Raw genomic sequence first — 15,761 nt, forward strand, 5'->3', positions numbered from 1 at the left:
GGACAACTTTCATCAATGTCTGTGAGGGAGAGACTGGCAGCCGAAGAGGCTTCAATTCCAGGTAGACTTGATCATCCACTGCGAGTGTCTCTCTTCCCTTTTAACCTGCAGAAGGAATATGGGACAATTACACTTCCAAATTGGAAGCTGAGGTACGTTAAATGAGCATGAGTAAAAATTCTGTGAAAATTTTCTTTCCAGTGTAATGACATTTCACCTCCATCTGGCCCCAACTATCCAGTATGAGCTTTTCTCAACAGTTCTTTGCTCAGCACTCTGCACATTTTTTTAATTTTTGGTTTCAATCAGAATTTATTTAGAAAGACAGAGATGTGGTACAGATACAACATCAGAAGCTGGGTGGATACACTGAGACAGTGACTGAGCTAGCACAGCAGCCCAGGCAGCAACAGCGCTGTACATCCCCCGAGGACTGGGTCCAATTTAACAGGACAATACTTCCCTGGTTTAGGAGAGAGGGAAGAGGGAATGTGATTTTAGTTTTCGTTCCCTGGTGATGTATGGAAACAGGCTGTACTTTTCTGGAATGTGTGGGATCTTTAGCATGGCGACTTGCGACGTGATCTTGAGCAGGCAGAGGAGTGCGTGCATGCGAGAGCACACACACACACAGACACACACACACACAAACACACACACACAGAGACACGCACACACCTCAGCCCGCCGGCAGCCTGCCCACCCTGCACTTGATGCTGCAAGTCACGATCATTAGCAGAGTTTCCTCCTGCAGCCTGCTGGATAACAGCGAGATCAGCATATACAGACACACCTCTGGTGTGAGTGGAACAGTATTTACTTTGTTCTGACCAGGCCCTTACAAGAACTCTGCTGTGACAGCTGACAAAAGGAGGGAGAAGGAAATCATTAATAAAAAGCGATGCTTTGAGGTGAAGGTGTCAGGAATGCAAAAGAAAAAAAAGTTTGTGAATGCAGCTGTAAGGAAATAATGTACGATGTAGTTTCTGTGTCCCTTCCTGGTTAGACTAGCAGGCATTTTATTTCTGCCCTTAAGGCCCAGGATGTGATCTCAGTTGTGCTCTTACCACTCTGGATTAACCCCTCAGCAGTCAGGCAGTCACTGGAGTTGCTTGAGGCTTATTTAGCACCAAAAGACACTGAGATTTATTTTCAATCTCTTCCCTTACATCCCCTTGGCAGTTACCTGACATCTGTCTTTAACACCTCCACATGAAGAAAACCAACTCCTTCCTTCAGCTACACTTTCCATCAAACTTACTGGTCCAGCAAGGGAGCTGTAGATGTAGCTGCTGGTTCACTTGAAGGTATCCTGCTTAAAAATGCAGGAGCACACTGGATATTTGAGGTCTGGACGTCCTTCTGGGGCTCTGAGGAAAGGTTACACGGGCAGCACGTGCGCACTGCTGCAGAGAAGGATGAGGTGTTTGGAGACTTGAGGCTGGTCTCAGAGCATATGCTGACCTGGAGCATAATCTTTAATTAATTCCATTTTCTGTTAAACTTTGATTTTTGGTGGTTTGTGAGCAGAAAGGTTTTACCCCATGATGTGCTAGAGTCATTTCAGCTTGGTCCAAATCTGTGGGATCTACAGCAACTCTCCAGATATCATCTGTAGAAGCAGGCAGTGGAAGGACAGAGATAGTGATCTTCCAAACCTCACAGACATGTGCTGTGTTGAGAGGCAGCACAGACCTACTGGCACAGAGAAGTAGAGTATACATGCACAGGTTTCTGGGAACTACAAATGTGAGGACAAGTTCCCAACAGCACAATCTGCTGGTTGCACAGTCTTCCAAGGGAAGTACTGAGATCAGTATTAATAAACTGTACTATCTGTCCTTGTGCCTATGATAGATAGCATCAAGCTTACTTTTACTGCAATCAGAATCATGCAAGCAGAAGCTCAGAACCGATTTTTTATCCAATTGTATTGTAACAACTGCCCCTCCCTCCCTCTCATCCCAATCCCCCAAAACAGCTAGGGTCTATATTTGATTGTGTCTGGGAACTCATAACAGATTTGAGTTTCTTGGTTGCCTCCAGAGGACACTTAAACTGGCTAGAAGTTCTCAGAGCATAGGACAGGCTCATCATGAAGGTGAAATTTCCTGCTCAAGGTTGCATTAATACAGTTTCCAGGTTCTCCTTCAATCTTCCTACTTTATTGGCATGCCAGTTTCAGGTGTTAGTCTTAAAGATACCTGTTCCTACCCTCTTCATCACCTTTTACAGGATCAGAACACCCCAAACAGGGCTTCTCATGCTAAGCCAATATCTCCAGAAATAATAACTTGTTGCATGAGCAGCTGAACTATTGAAGCCAGATTTCCTGTGGAATTGTGTCCTCTTTTCCAGATGTTCCTTTCTTCTACCTCCTCCGTAATAACCTCATGTTTCTTATGTCCTTTCCACCTGGCAAGAGATGATGTGCACTGAGGCTAATCCAGTGTGCCTTGAGAAAGTCAGAATGATATGATCTCTGCATTCCACTCAGTCTTGGGGAAATGATTGCTCATAAAGCAAATTGCCATGGGAAAAGAAGATAGCTCTTTCTGTTGAGTTGGTTATAAATGACAATTTGATAACTGCTCTTCCCTTTCATTTTGCTCATATAAAGTGTTAATGTGAGATTTTGGTTATCTGATCATAATCAAACATATTTACATAAATGTACAGATGAATCAAATGATTCATCTGAAGCACAACATTTATTTTTACATTCTTGAAATATGTTCACATTTACTGGACAACATATTTGGATTTTATGACAATGAAAATTTCAGTGGTCCCCTGTAGAAATTTTTACTGTGTTCTTTTCACCAGAAATGTCACGATGTTGGCTTTCTGTTCCAGTTTGGAATACAAACCCTTCTCTTTCAAATGCCAGAGTATCCTAAGGAAAGGAAATTCTGGTTTCTGACTAGCTATAATTATAATCCAAAAGCAGAAAATATTTCATCAGAAAAATAATACTATAAACATTGGGTTTCTAGCAGGGAAGAGTAGTTAATAAAAGCAACTGGGAATTGATTGAAAACCAACTAGTATAGCCAATCTAACTTCAATTTTTCTGGTATAACTCTGGGATGAAGATCATGGCAAAACATCTCACAGAAGGCTGATCTTAATATTTCCTTCCCTTTGAAGGTCTTGGGATGGTCACCCAAGTCTGTGTTCAGAGACCCAGCTTCAGCTACATCCTTCCAATTTGGGACTCACACTTGAAGTAAGAGAGGTGGTCTTGATGGGAATAACCTCTAATCAGACCAAAATCTATATTTCCTGAACTTCAGAGCTCTGCAGTGGCATTGAGTTTCATCTTAGTGGTGATATCCAAAGAAAAACAGGAATGTCAGGGCACTTTGAAGGAGAAAGAGTGCTGGGATTCTCTGTTGTCATTGTGCTTCCTGTACCCCATGGGTTTTTTTTTGTTTTGTTTGTTTTTTAGTACAGTCTTAGTTTACCCAGGGCAATGAATTGTAACTTTGATTTAATTTCTGTATTTATTACCAATGTAGTGTGTACGTGTTTAAACATTGCATGCAGCCAATTAACATTTTTGAGTAAATCTTCCTGCTTCCCATCTGGAAAGGAGGTTCCAAGTTTTGGTTGAAATCACTGATACAGTGTTCTGTAAAACTTCATTCCATGTATTCTTTGTCCCTGTGCTTCTTTCAAGGAATCATATAAATCCTCCCTAACTGAAAAAAATGTTCCTTTCCAACCCAAACCTTTCTATGTTTCTATGATAAATATATTTTTTTAAAATATTGACACTTGATTTTTCACTGGAAAATTTGGAAACTGTAGACCAAAAGAGAAAAAAAATGCTGTGCAGAAATTCTCTCTGCTTTCCTCTTAAGACTCCCTGAATGTATTTTGAGAAATAATAATAATAAAGCAGTCCTTGAAACTTGAGTTCAAAAGCATATTTAAGCTGAAGTGAAAAATTCAATTTCTGAGTCTACTTCCAGCACACTGAATTATTTCTGTGCTTCAGAAATCCATCATAAAATACTGTGGTCTCTTCCACAAGACAGGTTGAGGAACAATCCAGCAGGTTTATCAGTCAGCAGGACAAATGTCCAATCTGTTGACAGCATAAAAATTAATTTTGGAGTAGGGTAAGGGGTGGTACCCTTAATGTTTGAATAAACATCAGTTGACAACATCATACCTGTGGTTTGACATGGTGTGTGCAAGTGTTGGGAGGAAATCTTCTGCCACCTCATGCTCAGCACAAATGACTGCTGTGCATATTTGTTGCTTTCAAAGGGTTATCTCTGCAATGTTCCTCATAGCAAATCCTATTTATTTATATACAAAATACCCATCTCAATGCCTTATTGTCCCTGATTTCTAAAACTAGATTAATTAGAAACTTTTCTTACTTCTCTGCAAGAGAATGTAGTGAAGCCCAAATCCCTTTTCAAACTCCGTGTTTTCATGTATGACCTGAACAGAAGTTGTAGATGCATATATGTACTGATGCACAAATACATATTTCCTTAGAATCATAATGTGTGGAGCCAGAAGAGACCTTTGTGATTGATTGTATAATCCATGTGGATGTATATAAATAGCACACTCACATAAGTGCCTTAAAATCTCTGACAACAGCTCAGCAAACCACTAGAACTTATCAATATAACACATCTCTTTGGGCTCCTAAAATGTTTCTAATCTTAAGCTTGTAGCTGCTCTTTGCCAGGTCAGTGTATGGAAGAGGCTTTGGATGCAGCCTGAGAACTCCACTCCACTCCATAGCCATGTGGTGGCCCTTTCTTTTAAAGCCAGATGCTAATACTAACAAAAAGACTCTCCCAAACCAAACCAACAAACCCACCAAAAAACTAAAACCAACCAATCAAATAAAAACCAAGCCCAGAAAAAAAAATTACAGCATCTGCTAAGTGGGATTGAGCTTTAATAAGCTCATCCTCCATTTCCAGCATTTGGACAGCAATAGGAAACGGGAAATAGACTTCACACCCCCAACACACCATCCATCAATGGAGTGTGAAAGAAATGTAAGGATTACTGCCCTAGCCTTTAGGTGCCAGGCATAATCATCTAGAGATTGCAGAGTGCAGTTTTCACTCTGCTCTGCTTCTATAGCTGAGAGCTGAGCTCCCCTTCCTCCCCTGCTTCCTCCCCAGCACAAAAGTGAAAAACAAATAAAAAGAACACTTCAGTTTTGAAAAGAAAGCAGATGTTTCTGGGATCCTGATCACAGTGCTTTAGTTATGGGTCTTGCCTGGGACTTCCAGAAAAGCAAATACCAGAGCCCCTGTTTATTGGCTGTTTCCTTGCTCACACTGCAATATGGCTTCCAAATGGAACAAGGAACAGGGCCAAAAATCAGCAGAAAATTGGCTCAGGAAAGGGGGATTATTTTCTTTTCAGGGGAGTGAGCAGAATTTTGCTTTCAGAGAAGGAACCCTCCTACCCCCTATGAACCTGAAAAACAAATTCAAGCCCTTGGCACATCCTGCTCTCTTCTTGTGGGAGGGCTGTGGTAAGGGAGATTGTAATTGAACCACTCAATAAAGATGCACATCATCACTCATTTTATTAGCATCTAATCAGTGCAGCAGTGAGTGGAAAGAAAGCAACGCCCACCAATGGCAAGTCCCATGAGCTTGGCTTTTGTCAAAGAAGGAAGAGATATTTGGATTGTAAAGCTGTGAACATCTTACCAGAAGCATTGTTTTTTTTTCCTCTCGTTTTTAGTATCAGTTTCCCTTCCACTCTGTTTTTCAAAGAGAGCAACAACTACGACATCTTTGGGCTGTGAGGGTATTGCCTGCTGAAGCTTCTCCAAAGAGATTGCCATCTGTGCTCTAAAATCAGGTCATTTCTGAGCAGTTTAGGGCTTGGCAGATAACAAGACAGAGCCTTCACCTCAACTTTGTTGCTGATGGGGTCACATCAATAGCTCTTTTGGATGCATCTGCAAAATATGCAATATTTTAGAAATGGAACTTGGTTTTCCTCAGGGTGAGGCCCCTTTTTAATGCCTTGTTCTCTCCTAGAAGGTATGCAGTTTTTTCTCTTGGCACAGCTTTGGTCATCGGGAGAGAGCCTGTTGGAGAGGGGAGAGTGGGGTGTGAAACTGTCAAACCACAATTTTCACAAGACACCGTGGCACCTGAAGAGGCAGTGGCTGAATTTAATAAAGCAAATGAAATTAAATGTTTCATTTAAGTAATGTGGAAATATGTTGTTTTTGTTGGAGGCTGTGGCTGTCCACTGAAAATGTCCTTATGGCAGGCTTGCAGTGACTGACAAAAGTTGGTATTCTTGATGGAAAGCAAATGATTCCTTCACAATCCAGTTTTCCATTGAGGCAAAACTTCAATTTTCTCACAGAGGGAACGAGAACAGTTTTGATGGAATGAATATAACCAGATCTTACAAGCAGCTCTGCTCTATGAAGCACAACTAACTGACCAGTCTGTGTGAGGCTGCTCTGTAGCAAACAGGTTCCAGCCCAGCCTGAATCTCAACACTGCCTGCTGCTGAAAGACCCCTGCAGAAAGCTGGGATGGTGGGAGGCTCCTGAGTTTACCGTAGTCTGCTACTGTTCACTGGGAAAATACAAAATGTTTTCCAAAGACTGCTGTTTTATGTGTTCCTTGAAGGAACAAGCCATCAATGGTGACAAGCTCTCATGGGCCAGCCTTAAGGACAGATATGATACCACCCCACTTTGCTCTAGAGAAGATAGAGAGATATTCAGTCCAAAAAGGAACTTCAAGTCTATGTTGTCATCTTGAGATAGGCTGAAAAAAGGCAAAGGAAGACTGACTTTCTCATTCTGAGGCTGCAAGACAATTGTTGTGCTGTGCCTGGGTGTGAAAAGCAATTATGTACTTCCCAAAGCAGCAGACTCCAGCTTTCTTTATTACAGAGCTCTTCTAGCACCAGAGGAAGAGAGCAGTGGTACCTCTTGTGCAAAACTAAACAATAGCCTGGGCAAAGTGATAAAGTGTTTGGTAATTGGTGTGCAGATGTCAGTTTTGTTTCTTCTGTTACATCCCTTTGATAACTACAGTTTGTGTGCTGCTGTGTCATAACTGGGCTGAGTTCAGGACAAGTTTTTCCAGTTATGTTGTCTTCTAACAGCTAGGAAATTTTGTGGAGGCCCTATGAAAATAAATCTTTAAATGGGTGGAAAACATTATAATTGGACCTCTTTTGTCAGAACCTAATATACAGTGTACAGTGGGTTTTTTCTTTTAAGCAGAAGACATACTCAGCTATGATCTCTGGGATGCATGTTATGACTAACAGGCTTGCTCCGTTGACATATATTGGCTTTAGCATTTTATTTTTTCTTCTGGCAGAATAACTTCTGATGCAGTCCATACTCTGTTTGGAGGTCTTTGAAAACAAAGTGCATGTATTATTCAGGTTTCCCAAGGCTGCTTGGTTTCTAGATCAAAGTCAAGGAAGCTTTTGTTTCTATTTGTTTCTTTCTCTCTTATTACCTTTAATTTTCACTAATATTTTCACTGTAAATTTTTTTAAAAATAAAATGCAATTAAGAAGACTGTGCACATCTCAGTAGTGAAGGGTCATGTTTTTTCTTGATTTCCAGCGCAGTTTCTTCAAGGAAATGATATGGAGTACAACAGTTGTAAAGAGTCCTAAGGACAAAGGCCAAGATATCTAGATAAAAATACACTTGAATTAAATTGGAATTACTACTGAGGAATAACTCGCTGCCTCTTGGGTGATCATGAAGGACTTGGGTCCAGTTCATGTGTCACAGGTCATCTTCAAGACCTCAGGCTGAACCTCAGGCAAAGATGACTCCATGAATGTCTTCCAGAGTTACAGTTATAACATGAATCTCATTCCCAGATTTAAACCAAAATTTATTGTAACCCTAGTTTACAAGCATTAGAATTGCAGAACTGATTGTTCTGGCAGCTTATATACACAACTTCATAAGAGACAACTCTGTGGTTTAACCCCAACCAGCAACTTCCTTGTTGCATCTAAAATATTTTTCTTTCCAGAAAATAAATGGACTTCTGTTTGTAATTGATAACCAGAAATATGTAACAGGAGGCTGCATCCAGAGTTAACTGAAGACAGAGAGAGCAGCAGGGAAGAGAGAAATCTGCTGGGGCTTGGCTCTTTTCAGTGCATCTGCAATTTTTGTCAGACATGGGGTTTAATACAGCTCTTCAGATAGGTGTCCCTTGGTGGGTGGGAATGCACACAAGCACACACACACAGACTGCTTGGAGACCTCATAAACACTATCTGGTAGTCACTTTTCCTCTAACTGTTTCCTACTTACTTGCTGGCAAATAAATTGTATTTAGAATCTCGGAAAGCTCTAGAATATAAAACCATAAAGAAGCAAATTTTTAATGATTTTTCTCTGCTTGTCTGTCTTTTCACCTTTATATTCTCACAATAGTTTTAAGTCATTAGCCTAGCTGTATGAAATTTGTCAGAGGTGGAGATTTCAGAGAAAAGTTACATAAATTTTAGTGAAAATTTGTTGTTGTGTATAGCTAAAACTGTAATAAAAGTTCCTGTTATGAAAAAAAAAAGGTTGCAATACTGTTCAGTAGTTATGTGTGGGTGGGTGTGTGTGTGTGGTGTGTTTTTCTCATTTTTTTATCTGACTACTCAGCTGGTACATGCCCTGTACATTGATATATTGATACTTTTCCCACTGCTAACAGAAGACCATGGAAGGAAGATTTAACAAACATACGGGTGAACTGGTAGGTGTGGTAAGTTTCAAGGATGTGACAATATGAAGGTATTGTGGGGGTTTGAGATGAGGGGAATGGAATTGTTATCAGGAGAATTTACTGGTAGAGGGCACACACCTGGAAGGAATCAAATGTCATTTATTTGAGTCTGGCACCCACCAGACTATTTGTTTCATTTGTCAGGGAACTCCCATTCTGGAATCTCCAGGCTTTTTTTGGCAGCTATTGTTATTGGTACTCTGGCAACATCAAGTCTCTAGGCAAGAATTCTTTTGCTAGCTGTGGTGTATACTAAAACTCTGAAGGTACCAAAATCTGTGAGTCAAAACGAAGGTACGGCATATGGACCAGAGTACAGAATCTGAAAATGGCTTTGCTGAAGTCTTCTGGGGCATGGGATTAACAAAGGAATGCCAGATTCATAGTTGTCTCATTTGAACCATGTTAAGTATTTGAAGTTGGCCAAAATCACATGGAACTGGTTGGTGTTTACTAGAGAGAGGTGCCTGAATGACTTGGCTGGTTTTTTTTCTTCAAATCTGTTTGGGGTCTACTTCCTGCCTATTCAAGGGTATTAATTTTACTTACTGAGAAACATTTTATAGGTCAATGAAATTTTACATAAATATTACAAAATAGCCACTGAGTGAAAAATTGTTATGATTACTTGTGTTTATGTTTGGAGGCTAATACTATGGGCCACACACAAGCACTGCCACAAAACCTATATATTGAGTAATAACAGCTTGGATCTCTAACCTCAAGTACTGATGGTGAGCAGGTTTAATGAAAAAAAAAATTCTACTAATAAGTTGCTCAAAATTAAACAAAGTGCATAACTAAATCCATTCAAAAGTTTCCAAGAGACTTAATACCAGAAAAGTAAAGAATTATTAGAAATATTCTCAGGCACTGAAATGTGATTGCTCATATTCTTACACACAATTCTCATATCCTTCTGCTCAATGGTACAACACATTACATGGTATCCCTGTCAGCATTCTGCCCGTGCCAGCTAATACTCTCCAAAATTTACTTCCAGGTGCTGTTCAGAGGCTGATCCAGAAACCTTTCACAGAAGGCAGTGTTCAGGTAGCCAGCCTATTTTGGGGGTCTGAGAGACGCGGCAGTCCAGTTATTTGGTGCCAGTTGATTTCAGTGCCAGTTGATTTCAGTGCCAGAGAACATTCCTGGGCACATGTACACGCTCTATTTGTATCAGTCTCATTGTGCCTTGGGTGTGTCTGGCTCAGATGCTTACAGTTAATCAAGTTGCTGGGACTGGGAAGAGAGGTGAATTTTTCCGCAGCTCAAATCTGCTTTTACTCTCCTCTGTAGAAAAGGACAAGTTCTATTTTCCAAGTATCATATGACAAATTTATTTTTTAGAACAGGATTTTTGCAATGTCCTTCATGGACAGCTAACAGCTTTTGTTAGCTGTTGTTGCAGCTTCCCAGCCTTTCCTACAGTCTCCCTTTTGCTGTGCACTGGAAGAATCCTGCAGCCTGTGCTGTGTGGGAACATCAGAAGATTTGTAGTCCCCCTAAGTAAAAAGCTATTGAAGAGCTGCTGCAATTGTGGAGACAGGGCATGGTAACCTAGGCAATCCACCCAAGTTCTCTGTTCCTAACTTCAGGGGGAAAAAAATAATGATCTGTTTTTCCTCAAGTCACAGTAGTTCAAAACAGACAGGCTTAATTCTGTTAACAAGTCAGCTTGAAACACACACCAAAGTCTCTTTGCTACCAAGACAAAAGCTCAAGGGAAGCAAGAGGTTTTGTGTAACACCATGCTTTGTAACCAGACCAGGTTTTCCCCTACGTACAGTAGACATCCTAATTTCTGAAATGCAGCACTTTGGGAAAAGTTCACTTAACGCTTACATTTTGCAGCTGAAAGCAATCAATTAGCATAACTGTTATTTTTGAGTCGATAAATACAGGGACTAATGAAATGAAACTCTGATTTTTCTGAATTACCTGTGATTTGGGATTTCAGTGATTACTCAGTGTCTTAAAATTTGTGTTTAATCCTCTAACCACCATAGCTGCTGATTTGCCTTTTGATATTTGCCATCTGTGAAAACAAAGGCAGGTGTCTGAAGTTGGCTACTTAAAGCTTTAAATAGTGGAGCTTCCATGGTCTCTGCATCAGATTTGAAATGAAGGAACAGTGATTGAAGTAAGAAGGAGTCCCTATGTGTTTTTCAGCAGCTGATGCACATTTTCTAAATTCTCAGCTTATGTTTTTTGTTGGTGATCCCACTTAAAATTGAATCTCTTCTTGTTACCTCTGTGTCAATAGAAAACATGAACAAGTCTGAGTAAGATATTTTTTGTGAAGAATCTCTTTGAGCACGTAGCCCTCTCCTGCTCCAACTGCCCTATAACTGAGGTCTATCTCAGGCTGAGTTCAAAAAAGGATGTTGCACTCTAGGGTGAGTTTTTTGCTAGTTTTATATTTTCTTTTTCCTGTTGCTTTAAACTTTCCAATCAGTAGAGGAAAATATCCAAAACTTTAAAGAAATGTGTAAGGGAAGGCTTAAAATCTCCCTCCTAAAGAAGCTGATTGACCTTTCAAGGTTTCAGGGTGTTGTTCCCTCTTCTCCTCCTGCCATGCTTAAATTTGTCCTTCTAATAAAGTTTTTATAATATGCTATTACACAAAGAGCACAGTAGAAGCCCATTCAGCTCAAGCCCAGCTGCTTATAAAGGCTGGATGAGCAAGCTGTTTTCTTCCTCCACTCTGCTCAATGTGTTTCTCAATACCTCTGAATTCAATTCAATTTTTTTTTTTTTTTTTTAAGGGAGGAATGGGGACAGGATTTTCCTTTCCATTTTATAGGTCATCAGCTTTCATCAGCTCTGCTCCAGAAGTGTGAGGAGTATCTCTTGAGCTCAGTATCTGGTGATCCAACAGACCTTTAAGGTATATTCCAGTCTCTTGTAAGATCACCAGAGGAATTAATCTGAAGAATTCATCTGACTTCCATCAGTCCTGTTTGTAGCAAGGGAACAAAATGTGGGCACTTTTGATTCACTCAGATGTTATAGTAAGAGGAAACTGCCAGAGATCAAAATGAGTGCCTGTATGCATACTGTGCATATAGTACAATTTGGATGCCATTTTCTCTGAAGTGCGTGTCTTCTGCTGTCCTTCATCATACCCATGATCCCCAAGAAGCTGTGTTTCCTACTGCAGGCAGTACAATAAGGTCCTGTGTCTGCCCCATGTCTGTGTCTTAGGTATCTGAGCTATTCCTACAGTGGTGTGGGAAGGTCAGTCTGGGGTGCATAAACAAAATATATTCAATCACAGGTCCCCTGTACACATTTGGTTATAAAGTTCAGCCTCCTGCTACAGTAATAGTATAGAAACTATAGTTTCTCAAGAACAAGGAGAGAGCCAAAGCAATTGCTCAACACCTCTGCAGGAGCAGAGACCATGCACACACAGGCTTTCCCCATGGAAAGAGAAAAGCAGCTGTTGGCATGGTGGTGGTGAGAAAGGAATGATTGTGCACTCTTTGGTTCAATGCCTTCTGCTCCTAGAAAATTATCAAGAGGAAACTGAAACAATCAAAACAAAGTACTTTTGTGCTCAATGCAGAAGCTGTGTAACCCCTGGCCAGAGGATGCTGTGAACAGTAAAATTTATGCAGCTCCAATGAGGGGTGAACTGAATGAATTCATGGAGGAAAAAGACCTTTTTAGTCTGTTGAAGGTGCTGCTGCTAGTTTGGGTGGACAGAGTAGGAACTGAAGTACTTGGCCCCTCCTTAGGCTGTGTCTAGGTACTGCTTTAAGTTCTGGGCAAAGAAAAGCACCAGGTGACATGGATTTTCTTATTTTTTTAAAGCTGTGTCCAAAAGAAAAACTGCATTTTGAAATTTAAATAGTTTCATTTCCATTTACCAAATTAAATCTGATTTGTTTTACAGCTGAGTCAACTTCAGTCTTCAGAAAACATCAAGAAAAGACTTTAATTCACAGCAAATTAAATATTCTGTGTTTTCTTCAAGTGGGGTTTTTTGTTTTGATGTTAGGAGCCCCCCCATTTTGGAAAACAAAACTTATATTTTTTTTGTGTTGGAGTGACAAGAAACGTCTTTTTCTTTCTTTCTTGACCCCCCAAAATTGATTATATTCTTGCAGCTGTCCTTGAGAAAAGAGCTGCCTTTTTTCCCATACTATCAAATTTGCTATTAAAGCAAAACAAAGATATAAAAGCAATGGCCTAGAGAAATAGCCATGGAACCCTGGAAACCAAAAGGGAAAGCTTGCCAATTCCAGTCAGTTTTCAGTCTTGAGGGGGTGAATATTGTTGTATAGTTTGCTAAGTCACTTGTAAAGTTCTTTGGGTTCCTCCAGGATGAAAGGCATTGAACACAAGTTGCTGTTATTAAGACTTGTGAAGATACTATTAAAGGATGTGGTCAAATTTCCCTAGGCAAGAAGAAATTCTCCCTTCTCTTTGGGTCCTTGCAATTGTATGTTTATAAGGTTCTTGTAGCTGGCTGATTCTCTCCTCAGTGTTAAATCCCACTTTAATGGTCATGTTCCTTTTTGTTGGCAGATTTTTATTTAATTTCTCAGAAATTACTTTCACTGGGCCATTCCCAGTGCTGCTGGATGCCAGATACTCTGTCTTAATCATTTTCTATTGATGGGTCTTCTCTTGTACTTGAGGGTCAGAGATGGACACTTCTTAATGACTGAAGTTTTGCCATACAGGAATATCAGTATATGAGGTGAGTCTGACTCTAAGGCAGACCTTTCCCATCATTTTTCCCAGCATGCAGTAATCCACGAGATGGGGCAAAGACCATGGCATCAGCTTGCTCTCCTCAGGCTGCAGATACAACAAATAGATTGAATCAGAAGATAGAAATTCACCTGGTTTTCTTCCTGCAGCCCATTTCTGCCTACAAGACAAATGCTAATGCTCAGGATGCTCTTTTTGGTGTATAGCAACCTTTCTTCTACTTGCCAAGCGCTCCCATTGCACCAAACCTTCCTGCCCTTGGCTCCATCCCAGACTGCAAAGACTGACAGTGAGGCTCTGAGAGCCCTTCTTTGAAAATTTCCTCCAGCACAGAAGATAAAGGGCCTGGATTCCCATGTTTACCTGACGAGTCACACACTTTGATAGTAACTGCCAGAGATAATGTGCTGCTCAGTTTTACAAGCAAATTCACACAGCCTGGTTTGTGGTTTCTGGGCAGATGCCTAAAGCTGCTCTCCCAGAGGGTCACAAGAAGTGAAGAGCAAGGGAAGAGTTAGCACCCAATTTACAAGCTAGGCTGGGGGGGTAAGGATGCAATTTACAGGTGGGACAAGGAAGGACTGTTGCACTCTATCAGTTCAGGGAAGTTGAGGAGGAAAAACTGGTCTGTGCTAAAGGATCACAAGGATCTGCAGGTACTGAAAGAGTGAATAGAAGGACTCTTCTGGTACTCTTACCAATCCCTGGAACTTGCTGGATGCAGATAGAAATTAGTATGTGTGTTGCCCTAATGAAATCATTCTGCCTGTCTTTGCACTGTCAGTTTTTATAATTTTACCATGATGAACACATTCAAGAAGCCTCAAATCTCTTTAAAGTGCAATTCACTCAAAATGGAGCAGCGGCCCAGAAGACAATACTGGCCTTTGCACATTTTCCAGTCTGCTGGTAATGACTTCAGTGCATCCCCACACAGATGTGCAGCAGGTTTCTAAAGGAATTGTGCAAAAGGGCCAGCAGGTTGGGCAGCACACAGGCATCCTTGTTCCAGCAGATGGAGAAGCAAACATCTTGTCACATCCTGGCCCAGGGTGTGATTTTTTGCCAAATCTGGGGCAATCTAAAGGCTGCTGAAGCAGAAGCCACAACAAATGACACCGTGTTCCTCTGTGTCTCCAGCTCCCTCTTTGAAAGCAGCAGCTGTCCATTCATGGAAGCAGTGATGTTTCCCATGCCTGACATTCCCTCTCTTCCAGGGTTGAAATGAACCAGGATGAAGGGTAGAGGACTGGATTGGCTCCAGGGTAGAAAGGTGGGTGAAGAATGGGAGGGGGATATAGAAGAGGCTCATAGTCTTAATTAATTTAAACTGCTGGTTTAGGGTCTTTGAGGTGGGGATTCAACAAGCTCCTACAGTGCTCTTCCCATCTTTGAATACAAGCACCTTAGACTGTTTTAAGACCCTGTGAAAGGAATAACAGAGCAGCATGTAAAATTTTCTCAGCTGACAGGGGAGAAGCTGCAAGTAAGGAAGAAAAAGCCTTTGAAAATTCCTACCTTTTCCACATTGAGCCACTTCCAGGGTTAAATTGCATGACCCACAGTGCTCCTTGCATATCTGTGGAAAGACCCCTGAGGTGCTTCATGAAGATCTGCCAGAGCCGGGCACCCATCTAGGAAGATGGTGCTTTGCACAAAAATTTCCCTGTTAGAAGGGGCAGCGATCCCTCATACCTTGCATTTAATTTCTTCACTTGCTGCTCCTGAGAATGGTGCTCAAATGCGGTCACAGATCTTCCAGTGCCACTTGCATTTTTATAGCACTCTGTCCCTGCATTCAGTTCTTAGAAAATGGAGGCATATACTTTCTTTTACTTGTTTTACATTTAGGGGAGATCTGTCCATGTTCTCACATCGGTATGACTAAAAACTGACTGTATAAATTTAAGAAAAAACATACCAAAACAAACATCCAACAATAAACAAGTAAACTGATTCAGAAAATTGCTTAATCGCCTGTGCAATTTCATCTCAATTTTTACTCCTGTTTAAAAGTTATGTGAGTGTTTAAATATGGAATTAATTCCTCAGCTGTAATATCTCTATGGCTTATTTAATAGCATTCCACTGAATTAAGGCTCAGACTAGCCCCTAATTTCAGGTTCAGCAAGTATAAGATTTCTCAGCCTTCTTAGGTCATAACCCCTTTCTAGAAGTCAATCATTTTTGTGACTCTCCATAAAAGTAAGAGTGAAAAATCTGCTGGTGATAGCATGGTGAAGTCTCTCTAAC

General features: G+C 40.8%; 1 long non-coding RNA gene across 1 annotated transcript; it reads left to right on the forward strand.

The window, feature by feature from the left end:
- Nucleotides 1–10,905: 10,905 nt before the first annotated feature.
- Nucleotides 10,906–11,993, forward strand: LOC120498774. Its single transcript, XR_005626733.1, has 3 exons — nt 10,906–10,926; nt 11,050–11,182; nt 11,590–11,993. It is a non-coding gene; the product is annotated as an uncharacterized LOC120498774 (long non-coding RNA).
- Nucleotides 11,994–15,761: the final 3,768 nt, after the last annotated feature.

The sequence above is a fragment of the Passer montanus genome, unplaced genomic scaffold, assembly GCF_014805655.1.
Source record: "Passer montanus isolate IOZ18808 unplaced genomic scaffold, ASM1480565v1 scaffold1, whole genome shotgun sequence".
NCBI classification, from domain to species: Eukaryota; Metazoa; Chordata; class Aves; order Passeriformes; family Passeridae; genus Passer; species Passer montanus.